The sequence below is a fragment of the Tauraco erythrolophus genome, chromosome 2, assembly GCF_009769465.1.
Source record: "Tauraco erythrolophus isolate bTauEry1 chromosome 2, bTauEry1.pri, whole genome shotgun sequence".
Classification (NCBI taxonomy): Eukaryota; Metazoa; Chordata; class Aves; order Musophagiformes; family Musophagidae; genus Tauraco; species Tauraco erythrolophus.
The window spans coordinates 19,224,166-19,232,203 of NC_141466.1; positions in this window are offsets into that span (position 1 = coordinate 19,224,166).

Sequence of the window (8,038 nt, forward strand, 5' to 3'; positions counted from 1 at the left end):
GCCATATCCCATGAGACTCCACCAAGAGTCCTTGAAGAGGCCAAAGAGGGCTCATTTTGTCTTCTTGTCTTTTCCTCAGAGGAGAAGGGCTTAGCTGTTAAACTAATGAACACTCCCTCCTGCACACAGTAGGATCAGAGCTTCGATTCCTCCTGCCTTCCACTGAGGAGCTGTCTCCTGCTGGTATCATGTCCTGGAGTGTTCAAGGGGAAGAGCAGTGGGAACATCTTGAGGGAACCTGGTGCTGTATCCACATGTGGGAGGGATGCCTCTTCACGTCTATGAGCAATGGGGCAGGAGGAGAATAGGGTGGCAGAGCTGAGGACTGCTGTGGTGTCCTGCATGGAATTCTAAAACTGGGATCCCTCCCAGTGAAACTCAGCAGGTGATAATCTTCTGAAGCAGGTGGTAACAAATAGGGAGTAAGCTCTGTTACTTGTTATCCAACTGGATCAGAAGGGGATGTCTATCTATAGAATTGACTTGCTAATTTATGAAATGTTAATGTTTGGAATCTTTTACGTGACCTCAGATTATTTGGCATCAGTTATTTGAGATACCAAGACGTAAATTCTTACGCCTGTTGGGCTGAAAGCAGTTGAATGCCCTTGGCTTCAAAGGTCACTTGGAATACTCATTATTTTTCAGAGCCAAGCTCTTCTTTAATCTCAGCTGGCCTGTCTGCATTTGTTTAAAATACATTTAAAGCAAATTGATATAAAAGGCACTTATAATTATTATTTAATTTTTTTGCGTACAGTTATGTAAAAACAGAAGGTTGTTTCTGATTCATATTTATTTACTGGTTTTGATCAATGCTTCCAGGGCTTACTTTTTAGTAAAGTGAAATATTTTTACTGAATTGTATTTTGTTTTCCTTGTATGTGAACACCACTTTACTTGTTAGTGAAGTGCTATTAAAAGCATTTTTTTACACACCTCAACAACTGCCAAAGTGGTTTACAGTGCAGGAAATAAAAAATACTCATTAGTCAATCTGCATCAGAAACATCAGAGTCTTAATTCATCAGGCTTTTATTGAGTTGTATCTTGGCAGCAATATGGAATTCCTGGTAGTTTCGTGCTTTTGTAGGTGTGCCCATTGACCTACAGTAAGCGTTTCTCACACAGTATAAAAAGTGAGAATCATGTTGCTGAAGCCGGAGGGTAACTGCTATACAGATTTATTTTTCTTACTGTGCTATTACTCCAAGATGTTAGAATATTGCTTTTTCAATGTTAGTTCATACTACGTGGGTGAAATCATAAATACATTCTATATCTTCAAAGAACAGGACAAAATTGACAAAAGGGAGGTGGGAAATAGTGAAAAGTAGTCAAACAAGTCAGTCCAGTTGTACAACCAACAGAAGGGTGCACTGACTGAGTCACCTGTGTGTGCATCTCTAGAAATACTAAAAATCTATTGCTCCATAAACACCAAAACCCCCAAATCCAGAATAGGAGACTAAGAATAGCTAGTTTAAACTGGGATGGTGCAATACTGTTTGTGTTAGACATTTGAGGGAAAGTGGATAGCCACTGGGACACTGTAACACAAGTGTTTAAATTATGTGGAGAAGGTGAAAACAGCCTTTGGCCCTGATACAGGATGTTGAGTCAAATCAGAGTTAAAATATATCTTTAAAAACAAGTAATATACAACTTCTATGAATTCTAGATAGGTAGTGCATCTCGTTAGGACTGTAGTATCTAGATGGTAGCAGGCGTTTCCAGATAAGGAAAACCAAACACTGTAAAAGCAGAAAACAAATAAGAAAAGATTGTGTAAGTATTTTTGAGTATTCTAGGTTAATGTCATATTGACTGGAGTCATGAGACTAAAACTCTTAGTGCCATAAATTTTAGTCTTCTTGGAGTGACTAGCAAAGGAACCTATGGGATAGAAGCTAACACCGGACTTGATTCTTCATCACCATTGTTCATGATCCACTGCAAAATTTTTATGGAAGACACATTTTGAATCAGTGATCTTAATGTACTTGCAGTTGATGCTCTTGCACCGAAATGAAGGTCTGTTTGCATTACAGAGTGCCGTGGGCTGTGGCTCTTAAAAGAGTCTAAGCTGCCACAGAATAGGAAGTTGTTCTTATGAATTGACTAATGGTTAAAAGATGGGAAACAAAATGGTCTGTTTTCGAAATGAAGGGAGATCATTAATGATTTCCATGGGAATTTGTAGTGTTAAACATATTCCTGAATTATTTGTTTAAAAAAAAAACAAACAGTGGAAGGTGAGGTGCTGAAGTTGGATGATAATAGTCTGTTTTCAGGGTTGTAAAAATGTAAGCCTGCTGTGAAGATTAACACATGAATGATTGGATGGTAAAATGACCGGTGAATTGCAACCACTCTCTCTCTAAGGAACTTCTCGGCCAAAGATTGCTGAAGACTGAGGAGATTTACAAGCTGAAATACCTTTGCACGCTAGTCCTGCCTGCTCTTCTGCTCTGCTACAGGCATTCACTGTGATCTGATTTAGGCAACGAGGGTACTGACTATGTGGGTCTTTGATCTGGCTCTGTGCGGCTGGTTTGGACTCTTAAATATTTGGTTCACAATGACAAGCCAAACAGGTAGGAAACATGTTAGATTCCTTTCCAGAGTTTGTAAAGGCAAAAATTTACGTGAACTTAATGGGAGACTGGACAAGTATTTGAAGGAGGGATCCACTGGGGATTATCAAATGGGCAAATGATATCAGGCTGAGGACATCAACTGAGCTGAGAGCAGCAGGGAGTACACCGTGTATACTTGTGTTCTTCACTAGGTGGCCACTGCTGTGAACACAATATCGAGCTAGTTAGACTCAAAAGATGAACCCTTGTATGAATCCTAAATTCTGTTTAGTAGCTTAGTTTTTCATTCCTGCTATTTAACTCAACTGTACAGAAGCAGAGGAATTTAAGACAGTAGATAAATCACAGCAAGTGACAGAATGAGAGGTGGAAATCCCTGTGAAGATCTCATTGTCAGTTAACATACGTGATACTTGGTATGCTTAAATTGCCACTTTTTACTCATGAAGGCATCAGTTCCTGAAAAAGGCTGTTACTGAGCTCTTTAGGAATTCTATGTAGGAAGACTGTGAGAAGTACTGTTGTGAATGACTTTTAAGCCTCTAAAGCTATTCGAAAAGTAATTTCAAAGAGTTGTGTTGGCTTGGTCTGATGCGAAGCCGGTGCACTGACTCACTGACAGCATGTCTTGCCTCTGTTTTCAAAAGGAATGGAGAGTAAGAAATGAGGAAGAAGGACCTAAATCTATAGCAAAGCACACCATTTCCACTGCTTGAGGAATACTGTTCAGAAATGCTAAGCGAAAAGCTGAAAGGAGGATGTCACCACAGCTGACCACATTCTTTCAGTAGTTCTTACCTTCCTGATTTGCCTCATTGTTTCACAGATAACGTATTTGGAAAGCAAGGCAACCAATGCAACATGATAATCTTTTCCATGACAGCTGGATCTTTTTAAATGTTTTACATGTGTTGCTGTTTGAGAGCAGAGTAATGCTTTAGATGCGACAACAGAAGTGACACGGTCACGAATATTAGATGGCAATGTAGAAGCATTCTATGGAGTATCAATTCCCAGCTATAGGACAAGATGTAAATTTTTGTATATATTTTCAATAATAATGAAAAAAAATAAAGCAAGTTAATGGATCTGTTCAGGTGTTTTAAGTTAGATCATAGATATGCTTAGATGCCACACTGTTGTGGCTGTGTTGACACAAACTCACACCACGATATCCAACAACGATTTTGTTGCTTCATTTCCAATATGGTTCGTATTATGTAATTAAAGTGCAATTATTTGGAGAACCAGATTTTAAAAATGGCTTTTGTTGCAGCACACAATGCCTAGGGTCATTTGAGGGTATATCTACGTGGATGGATGAGGACAGTGACACGTTCGCTCTGCCTGTGCCCTGAACCAGCCAGTTGGGAGCCAGCTGCAGCATAGCAGCTGTGTAGCTGTGATTTGTGTGTTGCTGAGCCTGAGTTAATAAGGCTGGCTGCAAGGCAGGACGTATTAGCTTGGGCTCAGAACTGTGCTAATGTGGCCACATGATTTCTGGAAAGAAGCTGGTCTTATGTCCAGCTGGCTCAAAGTGTGAACAGAGCAAAGACATGACTGTGTCTGTTTGTAATCAAAAATGCAGGTCACGAGATGAAGTTTGAGAAAATTTCTCTATGTTTCTGTTGCTGCTGTCAATGAGATTTTTGTCTTCGTTTTTAACAATTTTAACAATTGCCTCATTTAGTTTACAGTAAGCTCACTATATTTCCGATACTTAGGAATGTACACTTTTGATTTCTAAACTATACCAGAGCAGATTCTTTTTAAAAAGAGTAATTTAAAATATTCCCTGCCCCCGCCCCCCCGAAAAGCAGATGAACAATCTTTTTAAAAAACAAAGATCTTTTAGCCTTAAGGCTTAAAGACCTTACCATCCTTTATTACTTACATTTGCAGGGAACCATGGCTGTTTTTTCCCAGCAAGAAACTGAGAGAGGGAGATACAGTTGTCAGCTCAGATTCCAAGTTTGACGTAGGCAGCTCTGGAGAGAGTTATTAGCTGTCTGAAAATGCCTCAGTGGTACTTACTGCTGATTTGATCTTTTTCCCACTGTAGAGATCTGCTCTGAGAAGAATTTATACCTTCTCTTGTGGATTTCTGAATAGAGGATAGACTTGAGCCACTGTATACAGGTCTATAATGAAAATGGAGAATATTGAATTCTATTGGCCTTGGCCTTTTTAGCTCTCTTTATTTGCTCTCTTGGAGATTCTGCAGGCACGTTGTTTACACTTAGGATCATCTTCTACAGTCAGCAGCAACACATATCTATTATACTCTCTACATATAATCAATTCAGGACTTTCTTTTCCTATTTCTGTTCTTACAGGCGTGTGTTGTATTTGTACTAGGTCCCCAGTGGGTGAGCTTCTAATACTTTCTTTTGTAGCTCATTTCATAACTTTTTATTGCTGTTCTTGCATTCTGAGTAGCTTATAATGAATATAATATTGTTCATTGAATGGTGACTGATGCTCAAGTACATTCATCTTAACATGCGTTACATGAGTTTTTTAAAAAAGATTGCTTTATCTGCCAGGGCATTCACCCTACTGTAATTGAACAACAGAATTATAGGAGAGGAGAGAAGATGCCTTTAAGTTTAAACTGTCATATCTGTGTTTGATCTGTTATTATTGCTTTATCCTCCCTAAAGGATTGAACATGGCATTCCAAATGTCAAACCTGAACATCTTCGCCATAAGGTCAATCATTATTATCTATCATGAGCTCAGGATTTCCCTGCAAAGAAGTAAGAGATTTCTGTTTTAAAAAACATAAGTTTATGTTGACATTTAGATGCAAATGTTCTTATGAACAAAACACCAGGTACCAATTTTAAAATACCACAATTCTTTCTTTTTGAAGAGAATAGTTTTTTTAAAGATATTATGGCAAAACCCAAGACATTCTGTCTTTAAGTAATAGTTCTATAATATAGTACAACTATATTATAGAACACACACTTCCACTGTGCATGAAAGCATTCCCAGTCTTGGAAGCAGAAAAGTTTTTCCCATTGTAGAAGCTACCGAGTAGCACCTTAAACTTGCTCTCTCTTATATTCCATGTGTTAAAACACATAACGATGTGTAACTGGCACCAGCTCGGTTTCTTTAAGCTCATTCAGCCATCACTGTTCTGGCAACCAGAAAAGGCAAGGCAAAGCATTACAAGCATTACAAATACCCTTCTGTCATCTTCATTTTGGGAGCAATCCAGATGGAAAGATTCTGCTGATATGAGTCCAGCTTTGGACAGGTCTGGGCAAGGGATTGTGTGTTTGGCAAGAGCTACAGAATGGCCAGTTATGGCATTTCTAGCAAGAACAGTGGTCACTGCCAACATGTCTCTCATTTCAGTTTCTCTAATCAGCTCAGAATTAGCACTGAATTTGTGGCTAGGAGCAACAAACAATTTTTTCTCTTGCCACCTTCTCTGCTATTCCAGTCAGCTCTTCCTCCCATATTAGCAGATACACACAGTGACCAGCGGTAAATGATTTGTTTAGTTTGCTTTACTGCTTCTGTGGAATTCCCTAGCTGTATTCTTTTTTTTCAGGATGTGTTCTCAAGAATTTTAGAAACTATAAATGTAATCCTAGTACAGCACTGAAACAAGAGATACTATGATATGTATTTTCACTGCTGGAAACAGCAAAAAACTTCAAAAAAGATTCAACCTCTACATCTTTAGGCTGGTGACTTTAATCAGCGTCATTTTGGTAACTCAGAAGAGGGTGAGTAGTTCACATCTCTTGACCTAATTTAGGATATTTATATTTACTCTTATGTAGCCTTAGGACTGTCTTATCAAAAGAATCCTCATTATATTGGGAAGTCAGAGTCATTACTAATGAAGGATCATTTTGTTCAGCCTCTGCACATTGCCACCTTTTCCTACATTCTAGTTGCCACTGGTGCTTCTGTCAAGTGAAGTAGAATATCCTTGTTTCCATACTGTATAACTGGTTTGTAAGATTGTGAAAAGAGTAAGGACTTCTGTTCCTGCAGGCAGTCCTATTGACTCACTAGAAGTCCAGGTTTCAAGATGAAGACCTATAGGTCATGTCTCCTTCTCATTTGGTCCTTAAAGAGTTTGAACAGACAGTTGTTTGTCTTCCTGGGTGGTTTCAGGTGATGTCAGATTTAATTGTATTTCATGATGCTTATCAGTACAGTAAAATCCTGCATGTCTCTTCTGGATTGCACGGCAACTTGTACTTCTGCTTTGTGCTGTGTTGTTCCTTGGAAGCTTGGCTGCACTCAGCGTGTTCTTCAAGGGGGAGATGCACATCATATTTGTATTCTCATCAGCATACAAGCAACCGTTCTCAGATCCCTGTAAGGTCCCTGTGGTGGTGGAAGAAATGATCAAGCATCTGCAAAAAGGCCTAACTTCAAATCTTCCCATTCTGTCCCAGGATGCATAAAAATACATCTTTCTGCAGAAAGATAAGGATCCATTAAGAAATTCTACAGAACGTACCATTTCTGGCATAACAGAAACTTTGCATCACACTGTCTCAGAGCTCAGGCTCTATTGCTGCAGGGCAATTTGGTTAGATTTGCAGGTAGAGTGATCAAAGTAATTTAAAGTGCCTTCAGAGTCTTCAACAATCTTGAAAATTAAAGATTCCAAAATAAAAAAACTTGAAGAACTGTTACAAAAATGGTATTCTAGAATTGTTTCTATTTTGTGTGTTTGTTTATAGTTTGCATATTTATATATATAGAAATATATACAGGTGTTTATTTATTTTGTATCTAAAAATATGTACCACATGTGGAATACAGAGATTGTTTTAATTTCTTGAGTCACCGTCACATAAACTGAAAAAATACAATATTTTGAGAGATTTGGTATGAGCTGACTGTTTCTGTACCAATCTGGTTTTTGTTATTCAATTCTCCTTTTTCCCCAAACTTTTTAATTCCCCAGGGGCTTGCAAAAATCAGCATACAGAGTCCTGCTTCTCTGAACACAGAAGGAACCAACTGGAGACTGAACTTGCTTAGAGCTCCCACTCTTTTTCAATTAGCACTACATCTAAGTTTTATCAATATGCGTTTCTTTGAAGAGTCTTATTATTAGCCCTTCTGTGACTGTGGCTGTAATTATACACAAGTTCCAACAAACTTTAACCAAATGTATAATAACATGCTTTGCTTAAAAATAATACTGGCATGTTTCTCTAGCGTAAAAAGAAGTATATTTAAAAGATGCCATGCTCTCCTGCCTTTGCTTGGTTGAGACGTATACAATCAGGAAACAAATGTCATCTACAGGTCAGCTTTTACACTAAAAGCCTATAGTCAAGCTTTATTAGTGTAAGAAACAGAGCAGTGGCTCAGTGAGACGGCAGTTGTCCAAATTTAGTAAGAGTAACTAGGATTACAGTTCTTTAAAAAAGAATTAGGAGAGTTTTATG